This window comes from Pteropus vampyrus, unplaced genomic scaffold (genome assembly GCF_000151845.1).
Source record: "Pteropus vampyrus isolate Shadow unplaced genomic scaffold, Pvam_2.0 Scaffold19, whole genome shotgun sequence".
NCBI lineage: Eukaryota > Metazoa > Chordata > Mammalia > Chiroptera > Pteropodidae > Pteropus > Pteropus vampyrus.
The window spans coordinates 13066217-13088231 of NW_011888800.1; the positions used below are offsets into that span (position 1 = coordinate 13066217).

At 33.3% G+C, this 22015-nt stretch overlaps 1 protein-coding gene across 1 annotated transcript in view; it reads left to right on the top strand.

Moving 5' to 3' along the window:
- Positions 1-7461: 7461 nt before the first annotated feature.
- Positions 7462-22015, top strand: part of GALK2 (galactokinase 2) — a 97673-nt gene continuing 83119 nt past the window's right edge. The window contains exons 1-3 of the mRNA XM_023527837.1: positions 7462-7646; positions 16148-16236; positions 19434-19557. The gene's annotated coding sequence lies outside the window, so the exon portion shown is untranslated. The remainder of the gene's footprint in view (positions 7647-16147; positions 16237-19433; positions 19558-22015) is intronic.

Genomic DNA, 22015 nt, shown 5'->3' on the forward strand with positions numbered 1-22015 from the left:
GTAAACCCATCTTTTTGGGAGAGACTCTGTCTCTCTTGCTGGCTTTCAGAAAGCAAGTGGCCATGATGTGGCAAGTAGCTAAGGGCGGCATCTGTCAGCTGCTAACAAGAGACTGGCCTTCAGTCTGACAACCTACAAGGAAATGAATGTTGTTTAGAGCCATGTGATCTTGGGAATGAATCCTTCCTCAGTTAAGCCTCAGATAAGACTTTGTGAGACCCTAGAGCAGAGGGCCCAGCTAAGCTGCACCCTGACTCCTGCACCACAGAAACAGTGAGATAATCAATGTGTATTGCTTTATACTGCTAAGTTTGTGGTAATATTGTTATGCACTAATCCATGTGAATACAGGTAAATACCTAGTAGTAGAATGGTTGAATCATATGTAGGTGTATGTTTAACTTTTTAAGAAACTGTCAAATTGTTTTCATAACTGGTATTGCAATTTTATATATCCATCAGCATTGTATAAGAGTTCTGGTTGAACCACATCCTGGCCAATACTAGAGTGGTCAATTGTTTTGGTTTTAGCCCTCGAGCAAGACTAAAGTAGTATATCGTTGTGGTTTTAATTTGCATTTCCTTAATGACTAATGTTGAACATCTTTTCATGTGCTTATTTGTGATCCATGCATCATCTTTGGTGAAATATCTCTTCAATTCTTTCACCTCTTTTAGGTTGGGTTATTTGTCTTATTACCATTGAGTTGTAAGAGTTTTTTTATGCTTTTTGTGTTGTATTTAAAGAATATATGCCACACTCAAGGGCACTAAGATTTTCTCTTAGTTTTTATTCTGGAAGTTTCATATAGTTTTAACTATTACATTTAGGTCTATGGCCCATTTCAAGTTTAATTTTCATATATAGTGTGAGGTAAATATGGAGGATTTTTTTTTCTGCATATAGATATCAAATTGTTCCAGTGTTATTTATTTAAAAGATGATCCTTTCCCTATTGAATTATCTTGGCACCTTTGTCAAAAATAATTGGCCATTTAATTCCCAACATAATTTGACTCTTTAAAGTATATTTTTGATAATTTTATATAACCTGTATTATGATTATTTTTGTTTATTCTTCATTAAACTGAAAACTCCTTAAGGACACAGCTATCTTACTTACTTCTGAATCCCTTGAAACTCAGCATGTGCCTTGCCTATAGGAAATGCTCAATAAAAATGTGATGTAGTGAAGTAAATTCTAGTACTCATTACTCCTCACTGTCCTGGATTGAGACATATGGTTACCCCAAACAGGGTCATGATTTGGCATCCTTTCAGATTGATAATCTTAAAAAAAATATTTTTTACTACATTTATTAAGAAAGGATGAACACTATGTAATGATGGCAGAACAGGAGGACTCCTTTTGATTAGTCAATATCTGGACAGGAAATTCATAATATACTCAGGGTGGGGGAGTTAAATAAAAAGAGTTTAATGAAAGGACTATTTAGAGGGATAGGTGTAGGGATTGAGGGAACCAGTGATGTTGGTGAAACATCTAAGGACTAGCAACAGGCTGAGAGTCATTGCCATCTGTTGAAGGCTTGAAGGGGTGAAGGGAAGAATGGTGGTGGTTTTACTAGAGCCCAGTAAGAGTGGGAGCCCTGGATGATTGACCTCCTAACAGCAGCCATGGTTATAAAGAAACACAGCTACTGCCACAACTATGGCAAAGGTGTGGTGGGGTGTGTGTGTGTGTGTGTGTGTGTGTGTGTGTGTGTGTTCCATTGCCCTTAAATATCCCGCCTATGACCAACCCCAACCAGAAGCCAAAGGGTAAAGGAGTTCAGGTACAGTCCATAGAGATCAGCCTCCAGGAATATGGGGAAAGGCGAGGAATGGATCCCAAAGTTAAATGGGGATTAAACAGCACGACATTGTCTTGTGCAATTCAGCTGTAGCATGTAGCACTTCACCCAGGGAAGGAATTTTCTTTCCTTAAAAGGCAAATTAGTGACTATCTTGTTGTTGGAGCCTATCCCTTGATTTTGCCAACCAATGTAAGTGGCTTTTCAAAATGTTGTTTCCATGTACATTTAATACCCACTCCTTTCTAAGAGGAGTTATGATAAGTACAGTTCACATGATATCATATATTATTTCCACCTTATAGATTGATGCCTTTGCCTAGTTAGTTCTTTTAATCTGCCGCAGTCTCTTCAGAATAAATAAAATGATGTAGGTAAATGCATCGTACTTAAAAAGTACTCAATAAATGTATAATCTATAACTTAATCAAGCTACTCATACTAAGCCTTCAGAATGCCCAGCAATTATATCTTTCATCTCTAAAATTGCCATAGGAGGAATATGCAAATAGAGGATGATCAGGCATGCTAGGAGTTTTCATTACTTACACTGAATTTGACCTTGTAAAAATGTCTCATAAAAATGCAATCACACAATTTTAGCACTATTATTGTTATTTGCCATTTTGGTGTTTCTAATGCCCACTGTTTTTATTCTCACCCAAAATGGTGACCAAACCTCTCTAGTTTTATGAAATGAACCCACTTTTCAGTAAGATGCGAAGCAGGGGGCTGACACAATTATACTGTACTGTAATTCCAAAATTACCTTTATTTCTTTTCTTTACTGAAATCTGTAAGTTCTTTGTGTTTTGCATTAATCCTCCCTCAATTCCCCTGTAAACTAAAACAGCAAAGACAGCCTTCAGTTGCAATCGACATAACAATTTGTACATAGGAATGCTGTAGCTGCATTCCCTTTTGCTATTCCCCGTGCCACCTTTCCATCTTGGACTCTGTCAGACTTTTGCTATTTAACAGAATCTGCTTCAGATTCTAGAGATTCCTGTTTCCCTTTTTTGACTCATTTTAAACCATAATTTTCCCCTATTTTGCCTATTTTTTAGAATCTGTACTTATCCTTTCTCTGCTCCAATCTACTGTCCCTGCCTTCATCTCCATCTCTAATTAAGGACTTAGTTTGAGACCTCAGGGTTCTGGATTCTGGATGAGTTATTAGTACTATTATTACTGCATTATGGCTTAGATTTACTTTCATGGATTGATCTGAGAATCAAAAAAATTTTAAAAACTCCTTTTCTCTATAGAATGAAACACACTTAGATGTTATAAGTTGTTTTGACTATCACAATTGTTTTCCTAGAAAAATAAATTCTTAAATTATGCCAGTCACTTGAGATCCCTTAAAATGCCTTCCAAAGGAAAAAAAAAAGAATTTTTTAAAATAATAAACATAATTACTTATTGAGGTAGACAACATTGGATGGTAATGACAAGATAAGATGAAGGTATTGTCAAGTTTGAACATCCTTGGTACCATATTTAGTTCCTGGGTCAAGAAAGTAAAAAGAAAAAACAAAATATAGATTATAAATTGGGGCAGTTTATCTGCAATTTGTCCAGTCCAATGTGTATACTTTAAGTTTGAAATGTAAACTTCTAATTTCAAAATCAAGTTAATCTAAATTTTTACATACCAGAGTTTGTTTTTATTCATGGAATATGTACTATATGGAGAGTTTGTACCAATTTTTTTTATCAATTCATTTATTTAGTTAAATTTTAATTTGCCAGAGTAATAGAACTTTTTGTTTATATTTATCATTATATCCCAATGCTTGGAATAGTGCTTAGAACATAGTAGCACACAATAAACATTTGTTAAATGAATGAAAGAATAATGATAGAACAATGGATGAAACCTAAAATGTAAATTCTGGTGGTAGAGATATAACAAATATAAATATTAATAAATAATTTAATTTTAGATAGCCATAAACACAACAAACCAGGTTTTGGGATGGAGAATGACTGCAGGGAAGGTTAGATGGTTTTTAAAATTTTTTATAACAACGCTATGAAGTAGGTATTTTTAGCTCCCTTTTATGGAGGAAAAAAATCAGACTTGCCCAGGGTTGCAAAGTTAGTAAGTGACTGAATCACTCTAATCCAGGTTCATTGATGTATTCTTTCATTAAACATTTCTTGAGTGCCTAATAGACACTGAGCCAGAGTTTATAAAACCAGAGTAAAACCAGAGTAAGTTTCTGCCTTCAGAGAGTTTATAATCTAGATAGAAACTGCCTAATACAACAGGCATATCTTTCTAGTTGGAATTGAGATGTGCCGTAAGTGTGCTGTAAATGTATTTCAAAATACACTGGATTTTGAAAAGTTCAGATGAAAAAGTAAAATATCTGAATATTTTTTATATTGATTATATTTTGAAATGATATTTTGGATATATTGTATAAAATATGTTATTAAAATGAATTTACTTATTTCTACTCATTTAAAAGTGACTTATAGAAAATTTAAAATGACATTTGGCTTGTATTTTAGAATCTGATTCACTGGGTTCGGGTCCAAGATTGTATATTTCTAATACGTTCCCAGGTGATGCCAATGCTGCTGGTCTGAGGACCACACTTTGAATAGCAAGGCTCTAGATTATATAGACAAGAAAACACAAGTAATAACAGTACTGGTGTAATAATTGCTATGACTGGGCAAGAAGAGGGTATTTAGATTAGTTGTTGTTTTTCACTGCAAAACAACCTATATTCTGTTAAAGCACCTTTGCACAGATAATTTTTCTTTCTTTCACATTGATTTATAAAAGATTAGCATGCTATATTTAACTATATAAATACATATTTCTCTGAATCATGTCTTATGTTTTGCCCTTATTTAAATGATTATATGTTAGAAAGATGTATCTATTCTATATACAGGTGAATAAAGAACATCATAAAGAAGACATAAAGAAATATAATATTTTACCATAATGGGGAAAAAACAAAATAAGTCACTGAAATAGATTCTCCCAATTGTGAACAATACTTTTTTTTTTTATTATAAGTCAAGTTAAGAAATATTTTCCAGAAGTTGCACAAACAGACTAAACCACAGAAATAACATTATTTCAGATAAATGATCTATGGTCTTAGAGACTTAGTTTTGAAGGTAGAGATAGGGACAGGGAACAGAGAAAATTTCCTGAAGAAAGCGATTTTTAAGCTAAGACCTAACATAGGTAAGAATTAGCCAGGTCTGTGTGACTCTAATGTTTTTACTTTGAATTTGGAACAAGTTTTTGTTTTGTTTCATTTTGGTGTTCTGTTTGCTACAATACTTTATCTGAACAGAAACAAATATCCTTTGAAGAGAAACAATGTCAAGTTTATTAATTAGGGTTATGTTTAAGAATCTATCATAAAATACCTGTTAATTTATAATTTAGAGTCTAAACCTTATTGTAAGTGTGCCCATATGCAAAAAATAAAGAACTGGGAAGTCCAAGATTCATAAAAATAAAAACACTGTAAAATTTAGACATTAAACATTTTCTCTATTAGATATGTCCAATAAAGACCAAAAGAATATCTTAAAATTGACAAGGAAACAATACTTTTCTATTTCATAAGGATTGTTGGGAAAATTTAAAGAGATAATAATACATGCGAAGTGCTTACTTAGTAAGAGGCCTGGCATAAAGAAGAAAGTATAAGAAAGTAATGTGAGTTTTGATTTTTGGTTTCTACTTGAGATTCTTTAGTACTTTAAGAACAAGTTATTTTAAGGCCAATGTTATATAAAAATCATAATGTACACATTTTAATTTTGAGACAAAATTACTAATCATTTCAATAATTTGTTTTTAAGCACACTTCATTGGAGACTCATCAAAGATCATACACATTCAGAAATGGGCTGGGCTAGGAGTCTAGAATCTGGGTTTTCATTCAAGCCCCATTCTTTCCTTACTCTTTCACTTTAGGCCAATCATTTTAAAAAAGGGAGTTTTACTTGTTGCTGTATAAAGTGTGTTCTAGTCTGTATCAGCTTTATTGAGACTGCAATTGAAATGTATCTAAAATTCAAAGTAACGCTTTGCCATCAGGTTTTATTTAGTGAAGTTAATATTTGGTCATCAAATATACGTTCAATAGGAAATATTCTTTTATGAAACAGTTTCTATAGGTAATGCATTCATTTTAAAATACTGTACAAAATGAGTTTGAGATTAACAATATTTACAAAACTTCAAAATTTAATTATTTTTCAATGATCATAAAAGGATATATTAGAAACATATCTGTATAAAAATGATCTTTTCTTTTCCATATTTACTGATGTTCCTAAAAATTTAATTTTTTTTCTAACTTAGATTCTCTCCCCATGCAAACCTATTTACAGAAATGACATTGATGCCTCTTCTTAAGAGTAAACCACAATAAACATCATACTGGGATTTATTGGGCTTCAAAAAAAAAAAAAAAGATATAACTGCTTCATTGCAAGTAATAAGGAGGGACAGAGACAATAGAAAATAGTCCTGAGACCAGAATAACTTTGTTTCCATGATGTTCCATTTACAGTAACAATGAAAGGGGGTACAAAGGGGCTGCAACCCTTTAGTTACACTTTGATATTGTCAATTCACACTTTAGCCTTCATTTCCCATTTCCCTTTCCTCAAGGTATACATATAGAAGTTCTGGAGTGGCAATGTACTGAATCTTTTTGGGTTATACTGCTACCCCTAGTGTTGGCCCAAACTTCCTCAACTAGGGAAACTTGAAATGGGTGTATTGCTGGCTGGCTTTGCTTGGGTTTAATCTCAGCACTCTGAAGTACAAAGTGCACAAGACAGTTAATAGACCTGAGGTTTCATTCAGGTTTTGCTACCAAATTAACAGTGTGACTTTAGGCAAGTCACTTCACCTTTCAGTCATTCATTCATATCATCTTACCTGTTGATTAAAAACCAATTAGCCAGGTACTGATCTGGGTGCTGGGGATACACAGTTCCTACCCTAAAGTTCCTTATCTTGTAGTGGTAGTGACAATGGAAATGGTGGGACAGATAATAAATAAGAAAATAAATATGCATAACTTGTGAAAACTATGAAGGAAGGAAACCAGCAATGTGGTAGAGTGATAATAGGGTGGAGATGGTGTGTTTCTTGATATTGGGCATCTGAGATTTCTTTAAGTTGAACTGGATGCTAAGGGCTGTATAGAATTTGAAAGACGCGTTTTCTTCTTTTTGTTATTATGTTCTAGGAAGGCCTACCAATGCCTCTATTATTGGAATGAATGCAAATATGTTTAAATCGAGGGCTGCATCAATTTTCTACTGCCTGATTTTGAAATAATCCACATAAGAGGCAATACTAAATATTTTAGTGTTATTTGGGGGAGTAGTTGCTGGTCATTAAAGAAGAAAAAAACCCAATTTAAGAAAAAAAGCAACCTGAGGTGCTAGATTTTAACCCTATTCGCAAAAACAAAACCTTTTTTCTCATGGGCTCCAGGCAGGGTTCTAAGGAGTCCTGGGTTCCCTTGAACTCAGAGCAGCAACGTGGCTGTGCCTGACAGCGGCTAGGAGGGCACGGATCCCTAGAGCCCAGGGAGGCGGAGCCAGAGGCGGGGTGGACTGGAAGCAGTCACCTCAGCAAAGCGGCGGGATTTCCGCAGGGTGGGGGTTGGTGTCGCCCGGAAGAAAGGACTCCTGCTGCAGATGTCTTGTGATTACCTCAGAAGCCTTACTTCGCCAGTTGAAACTGCAGAAGAAAATAGGATCTAGCGAAATATGGCTACGGAGGGCCCTGCCACGTGTCGAATCCAGGTGGCAGAACATCCCAGGTGGGGAAGAGGAGATACCACGGTTTGGGATCTCCTGGATTGGCAAAGTGCCGATGGTGTCCAGGGCTTTTGGCTCTTCACTGGGGCTGCTTTTGCCCCCGGGGGCGGACAGAATCCTAGGAATATTATAAAGCCGTGTGGCTGGGCTTGCAAGAAAGAGCACACCGCACTTTCCACCTTGGCTACTACCAGGGATGTGTTCTGTTTCAGTCATGCAGATCCTTCTTTTCCCTTTCTTGCTGAAGGTGGCACACTCTTCTGCAGGGCTTTAGCAAAAATACCCAAATTAACTTTGAACCTCTTCTCTCTTTGTCTTGCCTGCCAACTTAGAGTAGTTTTTAAGGTCCCTTTTCTAAAATATTCATTGAAAACAATCAAACACTCAAAACGAAACAAAAAACCCTTGGTCTCTGCATCCTTTTAAACAAATGGAATCTATGAATTGTCACTGTGGGAATTAATCTGCCGCCAGTACCTAACTACAGAATAACTGAACTACAGAATAACTAAAAGCTTAGTGATACCTAGTGGAGGATCTTTTCATTTAAGGATGTCTTGCAGACACTTTGTAGGAATACTTCATTCTGACACAGGACTGAATCTCTTAGTATGAAGTCTATAACCGGCTACAATTTTTTCTAAGGGTGATTTCTCTCTCCCTTTGCTGTTTCTAATTTTTACTTTTTTTCCCCCGTGTTAACTTTTTTCTCTAACATTATGTCCTCAAGCTCTCTCTACTTCCTGGTATATGACTGTCATGTGACAGTTGACAATATAATTTACTAAAACTTGAGAATGCTTTTACACCATTAAGCTATCAAACAATGGGTCTTTAGTTACCAGAAAGAAACATACTTTTTTATTATGGAGATCAACATTGCTTTTAGATTACTTGTGAATGTCTCTGGATGTCATTATATTCTCTGTTGCCCTTATGTATTTGAATGAATTAAGGATATTTTGTTAAAGACATGCTTCGAATAAGATTCATGAGGAATTTGTTACATGAAAATAATCTGTCACCTTGTAGTTTAGTCTTTTATATAAAATATATCTATAAATTTCTTCTCTTTTATGATTTCAATCATAATGCTCAATATTTCTATAGTTACCCTGCAGGGGAGGGAGAATGATGCTAACATATTAAAAACAAACTGTTTATAAAATTTCTTTAGAGTTTCTTGCCTTTTTGTGACTTTCACAGTGTTCATTCATGTAACAAATGCTAGCCACAGAAGAGATCATAATAGCAGTTGGATGAGTTTGTTCTCTGTCATTTTCTTGTTTTTCACTTGTGCATGCAGTGTGATTGTCAGTGTCAAGCAATGTTTCAGCCACTTATTCATTCTAGCAATGGTGAGTTCAGTTAAATCTAGATAGTGTATCTATAAATTCACCTAGCTGCTCATATGTTACAACATGTTGAAAGGAAAAAAAAATGCACCAGAGCATCAAGGTCAGACAGTCTTCTTGTGGAACTCCTGGTCTTTCTTCAGGATGCCTCTTCAGCTTTACAGGACATATAATCTTCTGAGTAAAGGCATTAATCAACCATGATATACATTTTAGTAAACAACATCATTTTTATTCTTTTTATATAAAATCAAATAGAAGTAGAAGCTCTAATATTTTTTTCTCATCCCAATCTTTCATGTATCCTGTACTGTAAGACTACTTAAAATTCACTATTCTAGTTTTCTTTGCAGCGTTCTCTCTTCTCTTCCTTCTTTTTGTGAAATTGTTAGATTAGTATTATTTTTTGTAACAGCTTTATTGAGCTATCATTCACATACCAAACAGTTAATCTGTTAAAGGTTTACAGTGAAATGGTTTTTAGTATATTCACAGGATTGTACAACTGTCACCATAATCAAAGTTAGAACTTTTTCATCACCCCACAAAGAACCTTGCATTCTTTAAGCTATCACCTCCTCTCCACCCCTACCCTAATCCAGAGCAATCTCTAATGTACTTTCTGTCTCTATAGATTTACTTATTCTGGAGGTTTGAAATAAATGGAATAATTTAATATGTAGTTTTTGTGACTGGCTTCTTTCACTTCCTGTAATATTTTCCACATTGTAACTTGTTATCAGTATGCCATTCCTTTTTATAGTTGAATGGTATTCCATGGTATGGATATACCACATTTTGTTTATACATTTGCATCAGTTGATGGATATTTGGATTGTTTCTACTTTTTGGCTCTATGAATAATGGTGCTTTATGAATGCATTCTTAATAGGAAAGTTTTGGATTATTTAAAAGAATTTTCAGTAAAGCCTGGAAATCCCTTTCTTCACTATACTCTCTGATTCCTATCCTGTGCTGCCAATTCCCTTCTGAGAAGTTATCACTTTGGCTTGTATCCTTGTAATATCATTTTATCCTTATAGTATCATTGAATCCTTATAATATCATTGTTACCATTTTTTATGAAAATGGTGTATTCATGTAATATAATGTAATATAAGAATCAGTATAAGAATCATGTTTGTTTCTGTCACTTTTTTCACTTAATATTTCTCAGAGATTCTGGCATATCACTCCATATAGATTTATTTCACTGTTTTAAGGGCTGAGAGTATTTCATAGTATGAACATTATTTATTTAATCACTCAACTATTAGAGTGTACATTTAAATTTTCAATTTTTCATTCTTACAAACAATGCTATAAGAAGGACTTTTCTACATATGTCTTTGAGCATTTTTGTGAACATTTCTTTAAATGCTTACATGGAAATAGAATCAGGGCCAAAAGTAATGAACATTTAAAATTTTGATAGTTTCTGCCAAATGGCCCTGCAAAAAAAAATGTTGTTAGATTATCTATTTCTTGTTAGTTTTCAGAAGCTCTTTACATATATATGTATTTTTTGTATGAACATATGGATTTTTGGATATAAACTCTTTGTTATTTTATATATAATGTAATATTATTCCCAGTCTAGCACTTTTCCTTTGACTTTATGATATATTTTGTTGTGTAGATATTTTATATTTTATGCAGTACAGTGTTGAATGTTAGTACCCTTGTCTTGATTCTGATTTTAATGGGGACGTTGCTAACATTTTGTCATCAAATATGATGTTAGCTGTAAGGGCATTTCCTTTTCTAGCATGTCAGAAGCTTTAAAAAAAATTTAATATGTAAAAAAATTTAAAAATTAGTAATAGCTGTTGAATTTTACAGTTTTTCTTGCATATTTTGAGAGAAGCATGGAGTTATAGAGTTTTCCTTTTTATTCCATTGGAATAATGCATTTAATCAACAGAGTTCCTCATACTACCTTCATATTTCTAGAATAAAGTCTGGTCACTTATAAAATAATGTATGATGAATTAAATTTACCAGTGTTTTATTTAGAAATTTTCTATCTTCACAAGTGAGAGTTTGCTCTTTGAGGCTTTTATTAAGTTTTAGCATCTGGGTTATATTGGCCTCACAAAATGAATGCTTTCTATAGCTTCTATTGTTAACAACCATTTATAAAAGCAAAGGATCATCTTTCTTTAAGGTCTTGAGAGAACTAATGACATTTTCTGGGTCTTATTAACGGGGTTATTTCTGACCACATTTTCTGTTTTTTTTTCCTGTTCTTTTTCTCTTCCGTCAATTTTCAGAAATTTGTATTTTCCTAGGAAAATCATCTCTTTTGTATAGATTAAAAAATAAGATCTCTTTTGAATCTATAGTTATCTTTTATTTCTAATATTGATTTTATGTGATGAGACTCAGAAAAGTTTTTTTCTATATTATTATTTTTATCAAAGAACCTGTTTGTAAATTTTTGCTATTTTCCCCTTAGTTTATTAAATTCTCTTGCCTTTTAATTCATTTCTTCTTTCTTTATTGCTTTTTTTTGCTAGCAATAAAGAAAATGATATGTGTATAGTAATTTTTATTATTTCTTGTTTTCTTATATTCATTGAGGCTAGAAGGTTTTCTCTGAGTACGGTTATAGTTGCATCTCATAAGTTTTGATATACAAATCACTCATTTTTGTTTTTTCTAAATAATTGTAATTTTGGCTTTATTTCTACTTTCCCTCAGTGTTATCTTTTGCTCACTTATTTGTTCTCTAACCCTTCATCCTATTATTCGGCCCATCTACTATTTTTATTTTTACCATCAGGATTTTATTTTCCAAGATCTCTAATATAATTATTGTTGTATTTTTACATTTAAATTTCTGATCTAGGAGAATATATTGTGATGGAAGAAGCAAAGTAGGGATTAAAATTGCCCTTCCTCCCCCAATGGCAATTATCCACACTTTGAATACCATTTTTAACATATGTTAAATTCTCAAATATAATTTTATAATAATGACTAATAATTATTACATGCTTATAAAATCTTCAAAACAAAACTTTGCAGTTATTTCTATTATTATGCTCAATACGTAGTTGAGGAAAGTGAGAGATAGAACAACTCATATAAATTACCATAATAAGGGAGGAAAAAATTTTCCTCTATCCTGTTAAGTTTCGTAGGTGGGTCCTGTAAATTAAACTGATAAAAGACAGATTAACAGGAGAAAATGTTTATTTCTCATGCACATGGGCTTTACAGAAAAGATGTGAAAACCAAAAGAAGTTGCTAGGTCTGGGAGCAACATTTTAACAAAGGATGATAAATTGTGAGAAGTGACTAGATAAAGGGGTAGGGGTCTGGGTTTCTAGGGATGGGAAGTTGTGGAAAGGTGACTGTGTGGGGGAAACTAATGGAAAATAAGAATTATTTTAGTAAGGTTTGTTTATGTAGACTCAAGTCATGAGGTCTCAAGTCATAAGAGTCATCTCTTGGTATGGGGATAGACAGCTTCTCAAAGGGAAAAAATTTATGCCAAGCTTTTAGGTGGCTAGAGAGAGGGTAGAGAGCTCCTTCTGTGTCTGCTATTTCTTAATTGCCTTACGCTCAAAATAATCCTCATGCCAAATGGCATATTTTGGAGTGGCACATTTTGATCCTCTTCACCATAAACACACATATTCACAACAAATTATTCTTAAATTAGTATTAAAAATTTATATTTTATGTAATGCCATGAGCGATTATCCTGATATTAATGAGAAAACAGAGGCACAAATAGGATAGAAGACTTGTCTCAGGTCATAATGACAAACTAAAGATACATGTTTTGTCTCCTGAAATTTTAATTTATTCTTCTCTGTAGTTAGCCATTTGTTCACCCTAGGGTCCTCTGAGAATGAGTCCTTATGGTAAAATCAATTTCATTCACTACAGTCATAATTTTGTTTCTCAAGTTCTGTTACTAAATTGCTGTTAAAAAAATCTTACGTCAAAAGATCATTCACAGCACCAGATTCAGCAATTTATGTGATGATATTTTGGCCAATTCTGCCTTTAACAATGTAATCTTTGTAGGAGCTCTTATTTTCATATTAAAACTGCTCATTGTACTCTTTTTTGAGGGCATACTTTAAGTGACTACATTTTAAGAGATGGAGTCTGGCTGGTGACTAGCTGAGAGTGATAAAAATGCAGCTACTCCCCCAATTACAGCAAAACTGCTTCATTATTATAGGATTAGGTATGAAGTTTAGAAAAACACTGTACACATCAGTTCTTTCTATTCTTAGAAAAAGTGCTTTCCTTGTTTTTTTTTCATAGCCTCTGCACATTTGAATTTCAAAGGCAAGGAATGTTGTATGGTAAGCCTGTTGTGAAGGAGCAGTTACAGTAAGGCATGGTCCGCTGTCTTCTTGAGGTAGTCTGGGAAAATAACACAAAATTTAATAACTCAAAATCATTTTGTTAAAATATTTTAAGAGACTGATTATAACATTGCTGTTAGTATTTCATCTTTTTTCTTTGGTATGTGTTTGCAGTGCTTATAAAAGCAAATTAACAATGATTCAAGTTAGCAGAACTTGAATTTATTTCTATGTACGATTTTCATAAGCAGAAATAACATTAGCCCCTATTGTAGCTAGTGGAGTTATATAAGCCAGAAAACTTCTCCCTCTTGCCCACATCTAATTGGTCACCAATTCTTGTGGATTCGACTTTCTTAATTTAATTTTTACCCTTCTCTATCTCCACCACTAATGTACCCTCAGGATTTCTTTCTAGGTTAACTACAATGGCTTCCTATTGGATTTTTTTTTTTTTTTTTTCTGCCTTGTCCTCCTATGACCCATTTTCCACACACTTCCCAGGAAACTTTTGCAAGAGGGAAACTGATAATATCACTCTATCTTTAAATATTTGTTCACATCCCTTGGCTATGTGTTAAAAGCCAGATTCTTCAACTTGGCATATAAAGGCCTTTATGATCTGGGACTTGATTACCACTAGCCTCTTTTCCTATTTTTCTCTTTTGATGTATTTGAAACCCTAATTATAATTTTCTGAATGCAGCATGCTGGGCCTTTTCATTTCATTTACCTAGAATGTGTCACCCCATCCCACTTGTCTGACATCATTCTTTACAATTCATTTTAAGAGATTGCCTCTTGGAGAAGCCTTCTCTAACTTTTTCTTCCCCTTCTAGATTTATCTTAGCATACACATTCTCCCATAGTAGGAGCTAAATAGCTTTTCCCTGTACTCCAAGAAGACTGGCTTATTACTCTATTGTCACTCTGTATTGTACTTTTTAGCTCACCTATCTTTCTCTTTTGCCAGACTTTTATATTCCTAGAGACCAAGGACTATTATTAATCTCCTTTTGAAATAGAGTACTTAGTAAAGCATCAGCACATTGTTTAAGAAAACTTTTTATTTTAAAATAATTTCAGACTTACAGAAAAGTTTTCTGTAAGTTCAGACTTACAGAAAAATTACTGTATGCTCTTCTCCCAGATTCACCAAATGTTAACATTTTTTGTAATTACTTTATTGTTCTCTCTCTCTCATAAATTTTTTCCTAAACAGTTCAAGATTTAGGTTGAAGACATGAAGACATGATACCTCTTTAACTTTAAATACAGGAGTGTGTTTCCCAGAAAAAAGGACGTTTTCTAACATAATCAGAATACAATGATCAAAATCAGGAAATTAATATTAATAGAATATTATCTAATTGGCAGAACTCAAGTGCACCAATTATCCCACTAATGTCTTTTATAGCAAAAAACATTAATAATAGTAATATTTTTTTCTTGGTCAGGGTTCTATCTAGGACACATGTTGCTTTTAGTTGTTTTTAAAAACTTTTATTTTTTGGTGGGAGGCAGTTCCTCAGTCTTTGTATTTCATGATCAGTTATTTTATAGAATATCCCTCAATTTGGGTTGCAGGAAAAAATTGTGGAAAACATTGAAATGGACCAAAAGTAATCTTTATGGGTATCTCCAAGGAGAACCAGAATTAGCTTGACATACCTATCATCCAGATTATCTGATTTCTATATGGCTCTGAGCCTTATATTCAAGCTCTTTCACAGCTCTTTATGTCATAGAAAACTGATAGCAATGCAAATGATTCTTGTCCATAGAAATTGCAAATTGTGTTTGGTGGAATACATTTGATTGTTGTGGCTTGCTATTAACCAGTTTTTCTGTCTATTTATGAGTTCATTTCAAATTCCTTATTTGACTATATATGAGGAGTACTTTGGATTCTTCTAAATAATTATATTATGGTTTTGTCATTAATTAATGAGATAAAATCTTTTTTTAATGAGATAAAATCTTTAAGACATGTTTATGTCTGTATGAGTCATGATTATACTTTTAAAAATTTTCTCTTTTAATAGTTTATCTAAGTATTTCTTCGTGATTAGACTCACTTTATTTTTGGTAGGAAAACTACAAAAAAGTAATTTTGTTTTCTCAGTACATCATATCAGGAGGCACATGGTATCTATTTGTCCCATTACCAACGCTATTAACTTGAATCACTTGGTTAAGGAGACACTACCTGGTTTTCCCACTGTAAAGTTACTATTATTTCTTCTGTAATTAGTAGGTATCTTTTGGTGAAATATTTTAAGAAGATGTTAATATTCTGTTTCATGTCAAACTTTAATTTACTGGTTTTAGCATACATTGATGATCCTTGCTTGAGTCAATTATTATTATAATGGTCACCAAATGGTGACTTTTTTGTTTTTTTAAATATATTTTTATATTTATTATTTGTCATTCCAGTGTAAGGAAGTGTTTTTCCTTTTCCATTTATTTGTGTCAGTGTGGATTTATTGATTTTTACTTTACTTTATGGGTTATAGTATGTTACCTTTTTACTATTTTGATGCTCAGATTATTTCAGATTTGGGCAGTAAGAACCTCCTTATGTGGGTCTCTGTGTCCTTCTGACATGTTTCTGTCATTGTTTCAGCCCTTCCTTACTTTCTAGCACAGCAAGATGTGCCAGATTTATGTCCATGAAAGAACTTCCAAACCTACAGAAAAATTTTATGAGTTTATTTAACTTTTTAAATCTTCTCTGTGCTTAGCTATACTCTTGTGTCACTTAAGGGGTTACAGTATTGTTTATTTATTGGGTGTTTACTTCTCTGTTTCCAGATTGCTAAAGCTAAAAGAGACATTTAACTCTAAGTTTGGATCCATTCCCAAGTTTTATGTTCGAGCACCAGGAAGAGTCAACATAATAGGTATTTCGAAAGTCCCTTCTCTTAATTCTTTCGTCCTTTGGTAAAATACAAATTTTTGTTAATGCATTATTTTCTTAATATTTTCCAGGAGAACTGAAAAAATAGAATATTTTACATATTTCTGCTACAGCAAGGCAAACTTTTGCATAAGGAACACATTATACTTTCACCTTTCCCAGTTTATGTTATTAATGTTAATTTTGCCCATTCATTTAAAAAAATTATAAATTTGTTGGAATCTGAATATTATATTGTTTCATGAGAGATGAAAATATTTTTGTGTGCTGCAGGTTAAATTGAGTGATTTTGGTGGTTTTACATTTATTTATTCATTGGATTAGAGGAATACTAGGAAACCAGTATTCTTGCTTTTAATAGTGTGGTGACCTGAAGAATGAGTATGTTTTATTGAGAGAAGATGAGATGGGGAACTGAGAAAAATCCAGGAGTCAAAGGAGGATTAAAATGAAAACTTTTTATAATGGAAAATGTGAACATCCAAAAAAGTAGTTGGAGTAGTATAATGAAATCTTATGTACCCAACATCCAGCTTCAATTATTATCAACTCAGGCGATCTTATTTTATTTTGAAGCAAATAAAGAGAATTTTAAAAATATGAGATATTTGAGTAAGGTTAAATGAGAAGGAGGGAAAACGAAGTAAACCCAGTGGCGCGCGAGAGAGATTGAAGACATCTGAGAAGGGAGAAACTAATGGAGCAGAATTCCCAAGAAGACAAGCGAGCTGGTATCTAGAGCTCAGGAAGAGGGCCACTTTGACTCTTTTAACAGAAGGCAAGAAAGAAAAGGATGTAGTTTGATGTAGGTAAATATATAATTTTTGAATAGAAAGTTGAGGGAGTTCTTGTAGAAGAGAGTTGGAGGGATTGGAAGTTTAAGAAGGCACAAAATTCGAAATAGCCTTGTGAAGAATGGGAGAGGGAAAAGACTAGAACAACAAAAGCTTTGCCGGGTAGCTTTGTGATCTGGTTTGAGCTGGAGACCATAGAATTGTAGCAATACCAGTCTGCAAAGTTTTCATTTTTTTCTGTCTCAGCTAATCTAGGTTGCCTGTGTTTGATCTAAGTTTGGGGTTTTGTTTTGGATAGAGGTAACAGAAGAATGACAAGGCATCAGGAAGTTGATGATATTGGCAGGAGAGCAGGTAAAGTAATGAACTCTGGAATCTATGCTGGGTTGAAAAAGAAAGAGATAGTAGGAAGCTTGTCGGGTGGGAGTGGGATGGGCAAAGAACTGAGTCTGGAAAACAGGAAAGTGAGATAAACTGTAATAGAAATGGCAGGATGGGAAGTTCGATATTTGAAACTAAAATTTCATAGGTAGAAAAGTTCCAGGTGATAAGGTCTGTGGCCATTGCTGGATTTGTCAATGCCATGGAAGTAAGCAGAGCAGAGGGGAAGTCGTGTTTTTTTGAGGTCAAGGAATTAGGAAGCTGGGACCTAAGACTAGGTTGTTTACCTGGATGTTGTTCAGGTTATTGCAGGACTGGGATGGAGAGGGCTAAAATGAGATGATAAGGTCTTCAGTGAAGAACAGAGTATCTAAGAGCCTTAGATGAAAGTGATGAGGAGAGAATGTGGCATGAGCCGTGAAGAACAGGGGGACAGAAAAAAGGCCTGGAAATGGTGGAGTGGAAGGAGAACATCAACAGCTCCTTGCTGTTGCTGAGAGAACTGCAAAGAAGCCATATCCTCAGAAGAGAGCCAAGTTTTGCTTAGTTTTGGGTGTAAGGTTTCCAAATTAAGGATTTTCTTGACAAGTAATTCTTATTCTAGTAAATTTATTGACTGTTTTCTGATTTAAAATGGGAGGTATTATGTTCCGATGTAGTTAGCTTAGTTAGTGCTTGGGATGAAATTAATTTCAGTGTTTATTAAAAAGCATTATTATATTTTCGTTAAATATGCAGAATGTAATCATCTTCATATCCTTACTTGCCAGGAGTTCCTGTTCCCTTCATGCCCCTCACTTGGGTATTTCCATCAGTTTTGACAAAGGGAGGAATGTCAGGAGGCTGTCATCCACACTGCAGCCTTCCCAACAGAATCTGGTGCCCTCCTAGATTTCCCCTTGTTTAAATATGTTTTCTACTTGTGAACCACTGTTTTGTGTAATATTGTTTTCTTGAAGAAAATTGGAGAGAAAGACAACTTTGGAAACCATTTCTTCATTTGTCATTGTCAATCCAGAAAAATAACCCTTTATTATTATTATTGCTTTTTATTTTGTTATTTCAATGGACATGTCAGTGTAGAAACAAGACTTGCTACCTGTAATAATATGTAGAATAATATTTATTTTAAAATATAATTATGCAGTTTAATTGCCTTCCATTCATTTTGATCTTAACTGATCAATGTCTGCCATAGGAACAATCAGATATAAGAATCTGTTTTTGGTGAATATAAATGAGCTTGCTTAACCCATCTTTCTTGAATTGTTATTTTGTATTTAAATGTTATGAATAACAACCTTGAGTTTAAATGATAATTTGGAGAAGACATTATGGTATAATAGAAAAAAAATTCCTCTTGGTATTTCATAGAAGAATTAGAAAGAATAGTTTCCTTCCTATATTTGCTTATTACATATAAAGTAGTACAGATTAAATATTCTTTTTCTAGCTTTTCTTTATCCTAGCTATGTGTAGCACATTCAACACAATGTACTAGTACCAGTGTAATTTGTTAGGTATTTGGTTAGTCCACAAAAAATGAAGCAAAGATCCTCACCTTTAGTAAGCTCATTCTCAAGGGAGGAAGAGAATGGGACTCACATAATGTTAATATAAGGGAGAGTGTGCTAAAGGCTTCAATTGTTCATATATTAAAAATTAATACAAAAATCAATAGAGAAAGGAGATAACGCTTTTCTTGATGTTCCATATAACTAGTCACATAACATAAACATGATCATTATGAATTAGAAAATGGGAAAAAAACTAGTGAAGTTTTAAAGAACTCTAAACATTAACAGAAACTAATAACATATATTTATGCTAACAGAATTTCCTGGCTCAGATGTCTGGGAGAAAAAGAAAACTGAATCACTTTCTGCCCATAGTATTTTTACTTTTTGTTAAAACCTGGCTGTTGGTCAAGCTTTTTCTGTGTATCAACTGGAGTTTCTCTTTCATATACTATCAGTGATAAAAAATGCTTTCTCTTTTTTTCTAGGAGAACATATAGATTACTGTGGATATTCTGTTCTTCCTATGGCTGTGGAACAAGATATGTTAATAGCTGTGGAACCTGTGAAAACACACACTCTTCAACTGGCCAATACAAATCCCTTGTACCCGTGAGTATTTAGGATTGCTAGTGTGTGTGTGTGTGTGTGTGTGTGTGTGTGTGTGTTTATATTTGTACCCACATGAATTCTTTAGGAGACATCAAATTTATAATAAATATATTTTTTTCCTTTTTAGGAATGATTTAATTTATTAAAACATTGTATCTGACTTCCAAAACAATCTAAGGCTACTATTTAATATTTGTTTATTTTGTTCATTTGCTCACTCATTTAAGAAACATTTTAGGAACACTTACCATGTGTCCGACATTGTTTTATCTTTATAGAAAGATGAAAAAAACTATGTCCTTGCCCAAAAACTATGTCTATTGCGGTAACTATTTCCAGCAAAGTCAGGGCTAGCTAATTCTCTTGTCATAGTATTTTACCAGGCTGTATTATTATCATCTGCTTACTTGCCAGTATCTCCCCTCCTCTTCCCAGTAGATTACAAGTTCTATGAGTTCAGATACTGTAGCTGCCTCTCTTCTTCAGTGCTGTCAAACACAGTCTGGTACATAATAAATGTAGATTTCTAGTACGTATGCTTTATTAAGTTAAGGACTTCCTTTTTTGTTGTTTTTTTAAAATTCTTAGTTTGCTAAGATTAAAAAAATCATTAGTGGGTATTGAGTTTTATGAAATGTCTTCTCAGTCTTGAAGATCAGTTTTAAAAAAATGTCATAATTTACATTGATGGATTTTCTATTGAACTGTCTTTTCATTCCTGGGATAAGCCTTATTTGCTTATAATATATTACGATGTATTAAAACAATAATTAAAAAAATGATTTCGGCACATAATTGGCACATTATATTTTTGGACTGTTGTTTATTGGACATTTTGCCTGCAGTAATGTTTGTTTATTCTGCAAATATTTTATGAGTGCTTTTGATAAGATACTATTAACCAGGTTATATAAGATATAGAAATTCCCTACTTTTAAGTGGAACTTATTGTATAAGATCCTTTTTATTTTCTATTTATTTTGCATAATTAAGACTATATCTTATGTACATTTCGAACCCTTTAAAGAAAACCTTTATCTCAAATGCAATTTTGTGTCGTTGTAAACATTTAAAACTGAATGCATAATAATTTTTCACACTGATTTACTCAAATTCACTTAACCATTCCCACCATGATGTACATGTGGTTTCAGTTTCATTTTATTTCCTTTTTTTCATAAAAGCAGAGCCTGAGACAGACTTGGTTGAAGGTAGAGTATTTGGGAAATGATCCCAGGGGAGCAGTAGTGAAAGAGCATGATTAGGGAAGCAGAGGTGAATTATTAAGGCGGGTACCTCTGCTTTATTCCATTAGGACCCTTAAGAAGTATGCAGCATCCCTCCAAGAGTTCCTTACATGTTGTGTAGCATTCATGGCATGGATATACCATAATTTATTTATCTATTCACCACTGATGGGCAGTTAGATCATTTCCAGTTTTTGGCTATTAACGAATAATGCCACTAAGAATATTTGTGAATCTGTATGTGGATATATGTTTCATTTTCCTTGGTTAAATACCTAAGAGTGGACTGTTTGGGTTTACTTTTTCAGGAATTTGCCTGTTTTCCAAAGTGGTTGTACCATTTGCATTCCCATCATCAATTTGTGAGAGTTCCAGCTGATCCACATCTTTGCTAACTTGTCTTTTTAAATGGTAGCCACTCTCATAAATGTGTAGTTGTAGCAAACTGTGCTTTTTAATTTTAATTTGTCTAACTAATGATGTTGAACATTTTCTCATATATTTGTTATCTATGTATCTTCTTTGTTGAAAGGTCTGGCTAAATCTTTTGCCCATTTTCAAGTAGGTTTTTCATCTTTTACTGACATGTGAGAGTTTCTTATATATTATAGATACAAGTCCTTTGTTAGATATATGCTTTACAAAATATTTCATCCAGTCTGTGGCTTGAATTTTTATTTTCTTTACTATGTCTTTTGAAGAAGAATACTGTTTGTTTTTGATCAAGTCTTACTTATTGATTCTTTTCATTCACAGTATATAGTTTTTGACTCTATTTAAGAAACCTTTGTCAAACCCCTGGCCATTAAATTTTTCCCTATGTTTTCTTCCAGAAGTTTAATAGTTTTAGTTTTTACATTTAGGTCTATGATGAATTTTGAGTCAATTTTTGTATGTGGCATGAGATCAGGGCCGAGGTTTATGTTTATTTTTTTTTGCATATGGCTATCCAATTGTTTCTCACCATTTGTTGGAAAGATTATTTTTCTCATTGAATTATCTCAACACCTTTGTTGAAAAGCAATTATTAATATAGGTATGGAATTATTTCTGGACTCTATTCTGTTTCATTGATGTATTTGTCTATCTTTATGTCAATAATGCACTATCTGAAAACTGCAGCTTTATAAGAAGTCCTGGACTCAGGTAGTATATGTCTTCTAATATTGTTTATCTTCTTAAAATTTGCTTTGGCTATTCTAGATCTTTTG